Here is a 16,215-nt window from a genome sequence, read left to right as displayed (position 1 = left end):
TATGCTTTTCAGATCCTGAAAAGCGATTTAATTATGACATTTGGACTATACGATGAATACTTGATTTTTCGAGATATACGTTTTTAATGCTAGTACACGTTTGTAACTCATTTTCTCTACAGACCTAGCCAATGATGATTTTCATTTAAGTGTTGAATTATTAAGCTATTCAGAGCCTGAAAAGCGTTTTAATTATTACATTTCGCCAATAGGATTAAAACTTGATTTCTCCAGAATTTCACGTTCCATGCTAGTAGTCGTTTGAAACACATTTTCCTTACACACCAAGCCAGAGATGATTTTCATTAAAATGTAGATATATTATGCTTTTCAGATCCTTCAAGCGTTTTCATTATCACATTTGGACTATAGGATGAATGCTTGATTTTACGAGAAATTCGGGTTAAATGCTAATACTCAGTTGATACTCTTTTTCTATAAACCAATCCACAGATGATTTTCATTAAAATGTTGAATTATTATGCTTTTCAGAGCCTGAGACGCGTTTTAATTATTAAATTTCTACTATATGATCAAAACTTGATTTTTTAGAGAAATTCGCGTTCAATATTAATACTCACTTGAGACTCATGTTCTATACAGACCAAGAGTAAGGTGATTTTCTTTAAAATGTTGACTTATTATGCCTTTCAGAGCCTTAAAAGCGTTTCAATTCTGACATTTGGACTATACGATGAATACTCGATTTTTCGAGATATACGATTTCAATGCTAATATTCACTTGAGACTCATTTTCTATACAGACCTAGCCAGAGATGATTGTCATTTAAATGTTGAATTATTAAGCTTTTCAGAGCCAGAAACGCGTTTTCATTATCACATTTCGCCTATAGGATCAAAGCGTGATTTGTCGTAAAATTCGCGTTCAATGCTAATACTTACTTGAGACTCATTTTCTCTACAGACCTAGCCAGAGATGATCCTTATTTAAATGTTGAATTATTAAGCTTTTCAGACCCTTATAGCGTTTTAAATATCATATTTTGACAACAGGATGAATACTTGATTTCTCGAGAAACTCGCGTTAAATGCTGATATTCAGTTGAGACTCTTTTTCAATACTGAGCAAGCCAGAGGATTTTCTTTAAAATGTTGAATTATTATGATTTTTAGAGCCTGAAAAGCGTTTAATTATTATATTTCGCCTATAGGATGAAAACTTGAAATTTCCAGAAATTCACATTCCATGCTAATACTCGTTTTAAACTCATTTTCTCTGCAGAAAAACCCAGACATGATTTTCATAAAAATGTTGAATTATTATGCTTTTCAAAGCCTGAAAAGCGTTTTAATTATTACATTTCGCCTATAGGATCAAAACTTGATTTTTTGAGAAATTCACGTTCCATTATAGTACTCGTTTGAAACGCATTTTCTCTACAGGCTAATCCAGACATGATTTCCTTTAAAATGTTGAATTATTAAGCTTTTCAGAGCCTGAAAAGCGTTTTATTTATGACATTCTACCTATCGGATCAAAAATTGATTTCTCCTGAAATTCATGTTCCTTGCTAGTTCTCGTTTGAATTATTAAGCTTTTCAGAGCCTGAAACGTTTTTTTATTATTACATTTCGCATATATGATCAAAACTTGATTTGTCCAGAAATTCACATTCCATGCTAGTACTCGTTTCAAACGCATTTTCTCTACACACCAACCCAGAGATGATTTTCATTAAAGTGTTGAATTATTATGCTTTTCAGATCCTGAAAAGCGATTTAATTATGACATTTGGACTATACGATGAATACTTGATTTTTCGAGATATACGTTTTTAATGCTAGTACACGTTTGTAACTCATTTTCTCTACAGACCTAGCGAATGATGATTTTCATTTAAGTGTTGAATTATTAAGCTATTCAGAGCCTGAAAAGCGTTTTAATTATTACATTTCGCCAATAGGATTAAAACTTGATTTCTCCAGAATTTCACGTTCCATGCTAGTAGTCGTTTGAAACACATTTTCCTTACACACCAAGCCAGAGATGATTTTCATTAAAATGTAGATATATTATGCTTTTCAGATCCTTCAAGCGTTTTCATTATCACATTTGGACTATAGGATGAATGCTTGATTTTTCGAGAAATTCGGGTTAAATGCTAATACTCAGTTGATACTCTTTTTCTATACGGACCAAGCCAGAGATGATTTTCATTAAAATGTTGAACTATTACGCTTTACAGAGGCTGAAAAGCGTTTTAATTATAACATTTCGACTATACTATGAATACTTGATTTTTCCAAGAAATTCGCGTTAAATGCTAATACTGGTTTGAAACTGGTTTTTTCTATAGACCAATCCAGAGATGATTTTCATTAAAATGTTGAATTATTATGCTTTTCAGAGCCTGAGACGCGTTTTAATTATTAAATTTCTACTATATGATCAAAACTTGATTTTTTAGAGAAATTCGCGTTCAATATTAATACTCACTTGAGACTCATGTTCTATACAGACCAAGAGTAAGGTGATTTTCTTTAAAATGTTGACTTATTATGCCTTGCAGAGCCTTAAAAGCGTTTCAATTCTGACATTTGGACTATACGATGAATACTCGATTTTTCGAGATATACAATTTCAATGCTATTACTTACTTGAGACTCATTTTCTCTACAGACCTAGCCAGAGATGATCCTTATTTAAATGTTGAATTATTAAGCTTTTCAGACCCTTATAGCGTTTTAAATATCATATTTGGACAACAGGATGAATACTTGATTTCTCGAGAAATTCGCGTTAAATGCTGATATTCAGTTGAGACTCTTTTTCAATACTGAGCAAGCCAGAGGATTTTCTTTAAAATGTTCAATTATTATGATTTTTAGAGCCTGAAAAGCGTTTAATTATTATATTTCGCCTATAGGATCAAAACTTGAAATTTCCAGAAATTCACATTCCATGCTAATACTCGTTTTAAACTCATTTTCTCTACAGACCAACCAGAAATTATGTTCATAAAAGATGTTGTATTATTATGCCTTTCAGAGCCTCAAAAGTGATTTAATTATGACATTACGTTTATTGTATTAAAAAATGATTTCTGGAGAAATTCACGTTCAATGCTTGCACTCGTTTTTAACTCATTTTCTCTACAGACCAAGCCAGAGATGATTTTCATCAAAATGTTGAATTATTATGCTTCTCAGAGACTGAAAAGCGTTATAATTTTGACACTTGGACTATACGATGAATACTAGATTTTTCCAGATATACGCTATCAATGCTAATACAGCTGTAAAACTCATTTTCTCTACAGACATAGCAAGAGATGAACTTCATTCAAATGTAGAACAATTAAGCTTTTCAGAGCCTGAAAAGCGTTCTAATTATGACATTTCCATTATAGTATTAAAACATGATTTGTCGAGAAATTTATGTTCAATGCTTGCACTCGTTTTTAACTCATTTTCTCTACAGAACAAGCCAGAGATAATTTTCATAAAAATGTTGAATTATTATGCGTTTCATAATCTGAAAAGCGTTTTTATTTTGACACTTGGACTATGGGATGAATACTTGATTCTTCGAGATATACGCTCTCAATGCTAGTACTCGTTTGAGACTTTTAATTTTAATTATAACTTTAATTATATTTAATTATAACATTTGAACTACAGGATGAATACTTGATTTTTTAAGATATACGCTATCAATGCTAATACTCACTTGAGACCCTTTTTCTTTACGGACCAAGCCTGAGATGATTTTCTTTAAAATGTTGATTTATTAAGCTTTTCAGAGCCTGAATAGCGTTTCAATTATCACATTTGGACTTTAGGATGAATACTAGATTTTTCAAGAAATTCGCGTTAAATGCTAATATTGGTTTGAAATTCATTTTTATACCGACCAAGCGAGATATGATCTTAATTTAAATGTTGAATTATTAAGCTTTTCAGACAATTAGAGCATTTTAAATATCACATTTGGACTACAGAATGAGTACTTGAATTCTCGAGAAATTCGCGTTCAATGCTGATATCCAGTGGAGACTCTTTTTCAATACTGAGCAAGCCAGAGGATTTTCTTTAAAATGTTGAATTATTATGATTTTTAGAGCCTGAAAAGCGTTTAATTATTATATTTCGCCTATAGGATCAAAACTTGAAATTTCCAGAAATTCACATTCCATGCTAATTGTCGTTTTAAACTCATTTTCTCTGCAGACCAACCCAGACATGATTTTCATAAAAATGTTGAATTATTATGCTTTCAGAGCGTGAAAAGCGTTTTATTTATGACATTCTACCTATCGGATCAAAACTTGATTTCTCCTGAAATTCATGATCCTGGCTAGTTCTCGTTTGAAACTCATTTTCTCTACAGACCAACCAGAAATTATGTTCATAAAAGATGTTGTATTATTATGCCTTTCAGAGCCTCAAAACTGATTTAATTATGACATTACGTTTATTGTATTAAAACATGATTTCTCGAGAAATTCACGTTCAATGCTTGCACTCGTTTTTAACTCATTTTCTCTACAGACCAAGCCAGAGATGATTTTCATCAAAATGTTGAATTATTATGCTTCTCAGAGACTGAAAAGCGTTATAATTTTGACACTTGGACTATACGATGAATACTAGATTTTTCCAGATATACGCTACCAATGCTAATACAGCTGTAAAACTCATTTTCTCTACAGACATAGCAAGAGATGAACTTCATTCAAATGTACAACTATCAAGCTTTTCAGTGCCTGAAAAGCGTTTTAATTATGACATTTCCATTATAGTATTAAAACATGATTTCTCGAGAAATTCACGTTCAATGCTTGCACTCGTTTTTAATTCATTTTCTCTACAGACCAACCCAGAAATTATTTTCATAAAGATTGTATTATTATGCTTTTCAGAGCTTCAAAAGTGTTTTAATTATGCCTTTTCGATTATAGTATTAAAACATGATTTGTCGAGAAATTTACGTTCAATTCTTGCACTCGTTTTTAACTCATTTTCTGTACAGAACAAGCCAGAGATGATTTTCATAAAAATGTTGAATTATTATGCGTCTCATAACCTGAAAAGCGTTTTTATTTTGACACTTGGACTATGGGATGAATACTTGATTCTTCGAGATATACGCTCTCAATGCTAGTACTCGTTTGAGACATTTAATTTTAATTATAACATTAATTATATATTTAATTATAACATTTGAACTACAGGATGAATACTTGATTTTTTAAGATATACGCCATCAATGCTAATACTCACTTGAGACCCTTTTTCTTTACGGACCAAGCCTGAGATGATTTTCTTTAAAATGTTGAATTATTAAGCTTTTCACAACCTGAATAGCGTTTCAATTATCACATTTGGACTTTAGGATTAATACTTGATTTTACAAGAAATTCGCGTTAAATGCTAATATTGGTTTGAAATTCATTTTTATACCGACCAAGCAAGATATGATCTTAATTTAAATGTTGAATTATTAAGCTTTTCAGACCCTTAAAGCATTTTAAATATCACATTTGGACTACAGGATGAGTACTTGATTTCTCGAGAAATTCGCGTTAAATGCTAATATTCACTTGAGGCTCATTTTCAATACTTAGAAAGCCAGAGATAATCTTTAAAATGTTGATTTATTATGCCTTTCAGAGCCGGAAAAGCGTTTTATTTCTGACATTTGGACTATACGATGAATACTAGATTCTTCGAGATATAAGCTTTCAATGCTAATACTTACTTGAGACTCATTTTCTATACAGACCTAGCCAGAGACGATTATCTTTTAAATGTTGAATTATTAAGCTTTTCAGAGCCTGAAACGTTTTTTAATTATTACATTTCGCATATATGATCAAAACTTGATTTCTCCAGAAATTCACATTCCATGCTAGTACTCGTTTCAAACGCATTTTCTCTACACACCAACCCAGAGATGATTTTCATTAAAGTGTTGAATTATTATGCTTTTCAGATCCCGAAAAGCGATTTAATTATGACATTTGGACTATACGATGAATACTTGATTTTTCGAGATATACGTTTTTAATGCTAGTACACGTTTGTAACTCATTTTCTCTACAGACCTAGCCAATGATGATTTTCATTTAAGTGTTGAATTATTAAGCTATTCAGAGCCTGAAAAGCGTTTTAATTATTACATTTCGCCAATAGGATTAAAACTTGATTTCTCCAGAATTTCACGTTCCATGCTAGTAGTCGTTTGAAACACATTTTCCTTACACACCAAGCCAGAGATGATTTTCATTAAAATGTAGATATATTATGCTTTTCAGATCCTTCAAGCGTTTTCATTATCACATTTGGACTATAGGATGAATGCTTGATTTTTCGAGAAATTCGGGTTAAATGCTAATACTCAGTTGATACTCTTTTTCTATACGGACCAAGCCAGAGATGATTTTCATTAAAATGTTGAACTATTACGCTTTACAGAGGTTGAAAAGCGTTTTAATTATAACATTTCGACTATACTATGAATACTTGATTTTTCCAAGAAATTCGCGTTAAATGCTAATACTGGTTTGAAACTGGTTTTTTCTATAGACCAATCCAGAGATGATTTTCATTAAAATGTTGAATTATTATGCTTTTCAGAGCCTGAGACGCGTTTTAATTATTAAATTTCTACTATATGATCAAAACTTGATTTGTCGAGAAATTCGCGTTCAATATTAATACTCACTTGAGACTCATGTTCTATACAGACCAAGAGTAAGGTGATTTTCTTTAAAATGTTGACTTATTATGCCTTGCAGAGCCTTAAAAGCGTTTCAATTCTGACATTTGGACTATACGATGAATACTCGATTTTTCGAGATATACGATTTCAATGCTAATACTTACTTGAGACTCATTTTCTCTACAGACCTAGCCAGAGATGATCCTTGTTTAAATGTTGAATTATTAAGCTTTTCAGACCCTTATAGCGTTTTAAATATCATATTTGGACAACAGGATGAATACTTGATTTCTCGAGAAATTCGCGTTAAATGCTGATATTCAGTTGAGACTCTTTTTCAATACTGAGCAAGCCAGAGGATTTTCTTTAAAATGTTCAATTATTATGATTTTTAGAGCCTGAAAAGCGTTTAATTATTATATTTCGCCTATAGGATCAAAACTTGAAATTTCCAGAAATTCACATTCCATGCTAATACTCGTTTTAAACTCATTTTCTCTGCAGACCAACCAGAAATTATGTTCATAAAAGATGTTGTATTATTATGCCTTTCAGAGCCTCAAAAGTGATTTAATTATGACATTACGTTTATTGTATTAAAAAATGATTTCTGGAGAAATTCACGTTCAATGCTTGCACTCGTTTTTAACTCATTTTCTCTACAGACCAAGCCAGAGATGATTTTCATCAAAATGTTGAATTATTATGCTTCTCAGAGACTGAAAAGCGTTATAATTTTGACACTTGGACTATACGATGAATACTAGATTTTTCCAGATATACGCTATCAATGCTAATACAGCTGTAAAACTCATTTTCTCTACAGACATAGCAAGAGATGAACTTCATTCAAATGTACAACTATCAAGCTTTTCAGTGCCTGAAAAGCGTTTTAATTATGACATTTCCATTATAGTATTAAAACATGATTTCTCGAGAAATTCACGTTCAATGCTTGCACTCGTTTTTAATTCATTTTCTCTACAGACCAACCCAGAAATTATTTTCATAAAGATTGTATTATTATGCTTTTCAGAGCTTCAAAAGTGTTTTAATTATGCCTTTTCGATTATAGTATTAAAACATGATTTGTCGAGAAATTTACGTTCAATTCTTGCACTCGTTTTTAACTCATTTTCTGTACAGAACAAGCCAGAGATGATTTTCATAAAAATGTTGAATTATTATGCGTCTCATAACCTGAAAAGCGTTTTTATTTTGACACTTGGACTATGGGATGAATACTTGATTCTTCGAGATATACGCTCTCAATGCTAGTACTCGTTTGAGACATTTAATTTTAATTATAACATTAATTATATATTTAATTATAACATTTGAACTACAGGACGAATACTTGATTTTTTAAGATATACGCTATCAATGCTAATACTCACTTGAGACCCTTTTTCTTTACGGACCAAGCCTGAGATGATTTTCTTTAAAATGTTGAATTATAAAGCTTTTCACAACCTGAATAGCGTTTCAATTATCACATTTGGACTTTAGGATTAATACTTGATTTTACAAGAAATTCGCGTTAAATGCTAATATTGGTTTGAAATTCATTTTTATACCGACCAAGCAAGATATGATCTTAATTTAAATGTTGAATTATTAAGCTTTTCAGACCCTTAAAGCATTTTAAATATCACATTTGGACTACAGGATGAGTACTTGATTTCTCGAGAAATTCGCGTTAAATGCTAATATTCACTTGAGGCTCATTTTCAATACTGAGAAAGCCAGAGATAATCTTTAAAATGTTGATTTATTATGCCTTTCAGAGCCGGAAAAGCGTTTTAATTCTGACATTTGGACTATACGATGAATACTAGATTCTTCGAGATATAAGCTTTCAATGCTAATACTTACTTGAGACTCATTTTCTATACAGACCTAGCCAGAGACGATTATCTTTTAAATGTTGAATTATTAAGCTTTTCAGAGCCTGAAACTTTTTTTAATTATTACATTTCGCATATATGATCAAAACTTGATATCTCCAGAAATTCACATTCCATGCTAGTACTCGTTTCAAACGCATTTTCTCTACACACCAACCCAGAGATGATTTTCATTAAAGTGTTGAATTATTATGCTTTTCAGATCCCGAAAAGCGATTTAATTATGACATTTGAACTATACGATGAATACTTGATTTTTCGAGATATACGTTTTTAATGCTAGTACACGTTTGTAACTCATTTTCTCTACAGACCTAGCCAATGATGATTTTCATTTAAGTGTTGAATTATTAAGCTATTCAGAGCCTGAAAAGCGTTTTAATTATTACATTTCGCCAATAGGATTAAAACTTGATTTCTCCAGAATTTCACGTTCCATGCTAGTAGTCGTTTGAAACACATTTTCCTTACACACCAAGCCAGAGATGATTTTCATTAAAATGTAGATATATTATGCTTTTCAGATCCTTCAAGCGTTTTCATTATCACATTTGGACTATAGGATGAATGCTTGATTTTTCGAGAAATTCGGGTTAAATGCTAATACTCAGTTGATACTCTTTTTCTATACGGACCAAGCCAGAGATGATTTTCATTAAAATGTTGAACTATTACGCTTTACAGAGGCTGAAAAGCGTTTTAATTATAACATTTCGACTATACTATGAATACTTGATTTTTCCAAGAAATTCGCGTTAAATGCTAATACTGGTTTGAAACTGTTTTTTTCTATAGACCAATCCAGAGATGATTTTCATTAAAATGTTGAATTATTATGCTTTTCAGAGCCTGAGACGCGTTTTAATTATTAAATTTCTACTATATGATCAAAACTTGATTTGTCGAGAAATTCGCGTTCAATATTAATACTCACTTGAGACTCATGTTCTATACAGACCAAGAGTAAGGTGATTTTCTTTAAAATGTTGACTTATTATGCCTTGCAGAGCCTTAAAAGCGTTTCAATTCTGACATTTGGACTATACGATGAATACTCGATTTTTCGAGATATACGATTTCAATGCTAATACTTACTTGAGACTCATTTTCTCTACAGACCTAGCCAGAGATGATCCTTATTTAAATGTTGAATTATTAAGCTTTTCAGACCCTTATAGCGTTTTAAATATCATATTTGGACAACAGGATGAATACTTGATTTCTCGAGAAATTCGCGATAAATGCTGATATTCAGTTGAGACTCTTTTTCAATACTGAGCAAGCCAGAGGATTTTCTTTAAAATGTTCAATTATTATGATTTTTAGAGCCTGAAAAGCGTTTAATTATTATATTTCGCCTATAGGATCAAAACTTGAAATTTCCAGAAATTCACATTCCATGCTAATACTCGTTTTAAACTCATTTTCTCTGCAGACCAACCAGAAATTATGTTCATAAAAGATGTTGTATTATTATGCCTTTCAGAGCCTCAAAAGTGATTTAATTATGACATTACGTTTATTGTATTAAAAAATGATTTCTGGAGAAATTCACGTTCAATGCTTGCACTCGTTTTTAACTCATTTTCTCTACAGACCAAGCCAGAGATGATTTTCATCAAAATGTTGAATTATTATGCTTCTCAGAGACTGAAAAGCGTTATAATTTTGACACTTGGACTATACGATGAATACTAGATTTTTCCAGATATACGCTATCAATGCTAATACAGCTGTAAAACTCTTTTTCTCTACAGACATAGCAAGAGATGAACTTCATTCAAATGTATAACTATTAAGCTTTTCAGAGCCTGAAAAGCGTTTTAATTATGACATTTCCATTATAGTATTAAAACATGATTTCTCGAGAAATTCACGTTTAATGCTTGCACTCGTTTTTAACTCATTTTCTCTACAGACCAACCCAGAAATTATTTTCATAAAGATGATGTATTATTATGCTTTTCAGAGCTTCAAAAGTGTTTTAATTATGCCTTTTCGATTATAGTATTAAAACATGATTTGTCGAGAAATTTACGTTCAATTCTTGCACTCGTTTTTAACTCATTTTCTGTACAGAACAAGCCAGAGATGATTTTCATAAAAATGTTGAATTATTATGCGTTTCATAACCTGAAAAGCATTTTTATTTTGACACTTGGACTATGGGATGAATACTTGATTCTTCGAGATATACGCTATCAATGCTAGTACTCGTTTGAGACTTTTAATTTTAATTATAACATTAATTATATATTTAATTATAACATTTGAACTACAGGATGAATACTTGATTTTTTAAGATATACGCTATCAATGCTAATACTCACTTGAGACCCATTTTCTTTACGGACCAAGCCTGAGATGATTTTCTTTAAAATGTTGAATTATTAAGCTTTTCAGAACCTGAATAGCGTTTCAATTATCACATTTGGACTTTAGGATTAATACTTGATTTTTCAAGAAATTCGCGTTAAATGCTAATATTGGTTTGAAATTCATTTTTATACCGACCAAGCGAGATATGATCTTAATTTAAATGTTGAATTATTAAGCTTTTCAGACAATTAAAGCATTTTAAATATCACATTTGGACTACAGAATGAGTACTTGAATTCTCGAGAAATTCGCGTTCAATGCTAATACTTACTTGAGACTCATTTTCTCTACAGACCTAGCCAGAGATGATCCTTATTTAAATGTTGAATTATTAAGCTTTTCAGACCCTTATAGCGTTTTAAATATCATATTTGGACAACAGGATGAATACTTGATTTCTCGAGAAATTCGCGTTAAATGCTGATATCCAGTGGAGACTCTTTTTCAATACTGAGCAAGCCAGAGGATTTTCTTTAAAATGTTGAATTATTATGATTTTTAGAGCCTGAAAAGCGTTTAATTATTATATTTCGCCTATAGGATCAAAACTTGAAATTTCCAGAAATTCACATTCCATGCTAATTGTCGTTTTAAACTCATTTTCTCTGCAGACCAACCCAGACATGATTTTCATAAAAATGTTGAATTATTATGCTTTCAGAGCCTGAAAAGCGTTTTATTTATGACATTCTACCTATCGGATCAAAACTTGATTTCTCCTGAAATTCATGTTCCTTGCTAGTTCTCGTTTGAAACTCATTTTCTCTACAGACCAACCAGAAATTATGTTCATAAAAGATGTTGTATTATTATGCCTTTCAGAGCCTCAAAACTGATTTAATTATGACATTACGTTTATTGTATTAAAACATGATTTCTCGAGAAATACACGTTCAATGCATGCACTCGTTTTTAACTCATTTTCTCTACAGACCAAGCCAGAGATGATTTTCATCAAAATGTTGAATTATTATGCTTCTCAGAGACTGAAAAGCGTTATAATTTTGACACTTGGACTATACGATGAATACTAGATTTTTCCAGATATACGCTATCAATGCTAATACAGCTGTAAAACTCATTTTCTCTACAGACATAGCAAGAGATGAACTTCATTCAAATGTACAACTATCAAGCTTTTCAGTGCCTGAAAAGCGTTTTAATTATGACATTTCCATTATAGTATTAAAACATGATTTCTCGAGAAATTCACGTTCAATGCTTGCACTCGTTTTTAATTCATTTTCTCTTTAGACCAACCCAGAAATTATTTTCATAAAGATTGTATTATTATGCTTTTCAGAGCTTCAAAAGTGTTTTAATTATGCCTTTTCGATTATAGTATTAAAACATGATTTGTCGAGAAATTTACGTTCAATTCTTGCACTCGTTTTTTACTCATTTTCTGTACAGAACAAGCCAGAGATGATTTTCATAAAAATGTTGAATTATTATGCGTCTCATAACCTGAAAAGCGTTTTTATTTTGACACTTGGACTATGGGATGAATACTTGTTTCTTCGAGATATACGCTCTCAATGCTAGTACTCGTTTGAGACATTTAATTTTAATTATAACATTAATTATATATTTAATTATAACATTTGAACTACAGGATGAATACTTGATTTTTTAAGATATACGCTATCAATGCTAATACTCACTTGAGACCCTTTTTCTTTACGGACCAAGCCTGAGATGATTTTCTTTAAAATGTTGAATTATTAAGCTTTTCACAACCTGAATAGCGTTTCAATTATCACATTTGGACTTTAGGATTAATACTTGATTTTACAAGAAATTCGCGTTAAATATTCACTTGAGGCTCATTTTCAATACTGAGAAAGCCAGAGATAATCTTTAAAATGTTGATTTATTATGCCTTTCAGAGCCGGAAAAGCGTTTTAATTCTGACATTTGGACTATACGATGAATACTAGATTCTTCGAGATATAAGCTTTCAATGCTAATACTTAGTTGAGACTCATTTTCTATACAGACCTAGCCAGAGACTATTATCTTTTAAATGTTGAATTATTAAGCTTTTCAGAGCCTGAAACGTTTTTTAATTATTACATTTCGCATATATGATCAAAACTTGATTTCTCCAGAAATTCACATTCCATGCTAGTACTCGTTTCAAACGCATTTTCTCTACACACCAACCCAGAGATGATTTTCATTAAAGTGTTGAATTATTATGCTTTTCAGATCCCGAAAAGCGATTTAATTATGACATTTGGACTATACGATGAATACTTGATTTTTCGAGATATACGTTTTTAATGCTAGTACACGTTTGTAACTCATTTTCTCTACAGACCTAGCCAATGATGATTTTCATTTAAGTGTTGAATTATTAAGCTATTCAGAGCCTGAAAAGCGTTTTAATTATTACATTTCGCCAATAGGATTAAAACTTGATTTCTCCAGAATTTCACGTTCCATGCTAGTAGTCGTTTGAAACACATTTTCCTTACACACCAAGCCAGAGATGATTTTCATTAAAATGTAGATATATTATGCTTTTCAGATCCTTCAAGCGTTTTCATTATCACATTTGGACTATAGGATGAATGCTTGATTTTTCGAGAAATTCGGGTTAAATGCTAATACTCAGTTGATACTCTTTTTCTATACGGACCAAGCCAGAGATGATTTTCATTAAAATGTTGAATTATTAAGCTTTTCAGACCCTTATTGCGTTTTAAATATCATATTTGGACAACAGGATGAATACTTGATTTCTCGAGAAATTCGCGTTAAATGCTGATATTCAGTTGAGACTCTTTTTCAATACTGAGCAAGCCAGAGGATTTTCTTTAAAATGTTCAATTATTATGATTTTTAGAGCCTGAAAAGCGCTTAATTATGATATTTCGCCTATAGGATCAAAACTTGAAATTTCCAGAAATTCACATTCCATGCTATTACTCGTTTTAAACTCATTTTCTCTGCAGACCAACCAGAAATTATGTTCATAAAAGATTTTGTATTATTATGCCTTTCAGAGCCTCAAAAGTGATTTAATTATGACATTACGTTTCTTGTATTAAAACATGATTTCTCGAGAAATTCACGTTCAATGCTTGCACTCGTTTTTAACTCATTTTCTCTACAGACCAAGCCAGAGATGATTTTCATCAAAATGTTGAATTATTATGCTTCTCAGAGACTGAAAGGCGTTATAATTTTGACACTTGGACTATACGATGAATACTAGATTTTTCCAGATATACGCTATCAATGCTAATACAGCTGTAAAACTCATTTTCTCTACAGACATAGCAAGAGATGAACTTCATTCAAATGTACAACTATCAAGCTTTTCAGTGCCTGAAAAGCGTTTTAATTATGACATTTCCATTATAGTATTAAAACATGATTTCTCGAGAAATTCACGTTCAATGCTTGCACTCGTTTTTAATTCATTTTCTCTACAGACCAACCCAGAAATTATTTTCATAAAGATTGTATTATTATGCTTTTCAGAGCTTCAAAAGTGTTTTAATTATGCCTTTTCGATTTTAGTATTAAAACATGATTTGTCGAGAAATTTACGTTCAATTCTTGCACTCGTTTTTAACTCATTTTCTCTACAGAACAAGCCAGAGATAATTTTCATAAAAATGTTGAATTATTATGCGTTTCATAATCTGAAAAGCGTTTTTATTTTGACACTTGGACTATGGGATGAATACTTGATTCTTCGAGATATACGCTCTCAATGCTAGTACTCGTTTGAGACTTTTAATTTTAATTATAACTTTAATTATATATTTAATTATAACATTTGAACTACAGGATGAATACTTGATTTTTTAAGATATACGCTATCAATGCTAATACTCACTTGAGACCCTTTTTCTGTACGGACCAAGCCTGAGATAATATTCTTTAAAATGTTGATTTATTAAGCTTTTCAGAGCCTGAATAGCGTTTCAATTATCACATTTGGACTTTAGGATGAATACTAGATTTTTCAAGAAATTCGCGTTAAATGCTAATATTGGTTTGAAATTCATTTTATACCGACCAAGCGAGATATGATCTTAATTTTTAATGTTGAATTATTAAGCTTTTCAGACAATTAAAGCATTTTAAATATCACATTTGGACTACAGAATGAGTACTTGAATTCTCGAGAAATTCGCGTTCAATGCTAATACTTACTTGAGACTCATTTTCTCTACAGACCTAGCCAGAGATGATCCTTATTTAAATGTTGAATTATTAAGCTTTTCAGACCCTTATAGCGTTTTAAATATCATATTTGGACAACAGGATGAATACTTGTTTTCTCGAGAAATTCGCGTTAAATGCTGATATCCAGTGGAGACTCTTTTTCAATACTGAGCAAGCCAGAGGATTTTCTTTAAAATGTTGAATTATTATGATTTTTAGAGCCTGAAAAGCGTTTAATTATTATATTTCGCCTATAGGATCAAAACTTGAAATTTCCAGAAATTCACATTCCATGCTAATAGTCGTTTTAATTTTCTCTGCAGACCAACCCAGACATGATTTTCATAAAAATGTTGAATTATAATGCTTTTCAAAGCCTGAAAAGCGTTTTAATTATTACATTTCGCCTATAGGATCAAAACTTGATTTTTTGAGAAATTCACGTTTGAATCGCATTTTCTCTACAGGCTAATCCAGACATGATTTCCTTTAAAATGTTGAATTATTAAGCTTTTCAGAGCCTGAAAAGCGTTTTAATTCTGACATTACTACTATACAATGAATACTTGATTTTTGGAGATATATACGTTTTTAATGCTAATACTCACTTGAGACTCTTTTTCTTTACAGACCAAGCCAGAGATGATTTTCTTTAAAATGTTCAAATATTATACTTTGGAGAGCCTGAAAAGCGTTTTATTTATCACACCTTGACTATAGTATCAAAATTTGATTTTTCGAGAAATTAACTTTCAATGCTAATATTCACTTGAGTGTCCTTTTCTATTTAGACCAAGCCAGAGATGATTTTCTTTAAAATGTTGAATTATTATGCTTTCAGAGCCTGAAAAGCGTTTTATTTATGACATTCTACCTATCGGATCAAAACTTGATTTCTCCTGAAATTCATGTTCCCTGCTAGTTCTCGTTTGAAATTCATTTTCTCTACACACCAACCAGAAATTATGTTCATAAAAGATGTTGTATTATTATGCCTTTCAGAGCCTCAAAAGTGATTTAATTATGACATTACGTTTATTGTATTAAAACATGATTTCT

The sequence above is a fragment of the Lepisma saccharinum genome, chromosome 30 (assembly GCF_977018435.1).
Source record: "Lepisma saccharinum chromosome 30, izLepSacc3.1, whole genome shotgun sequence".
Taxonomy (NCBI): domain Eukaryota; kingdom Metazoa; phylum Arthropoda; class Insecta; order Zygentoma; family Lepismatidae; genus Lepisma; species Lepisma saccharinum.
The sequence above is the reverse complement of the archived record's forward strand: the minus strand, read 5'-3'. Positions refer to the sequence as shown.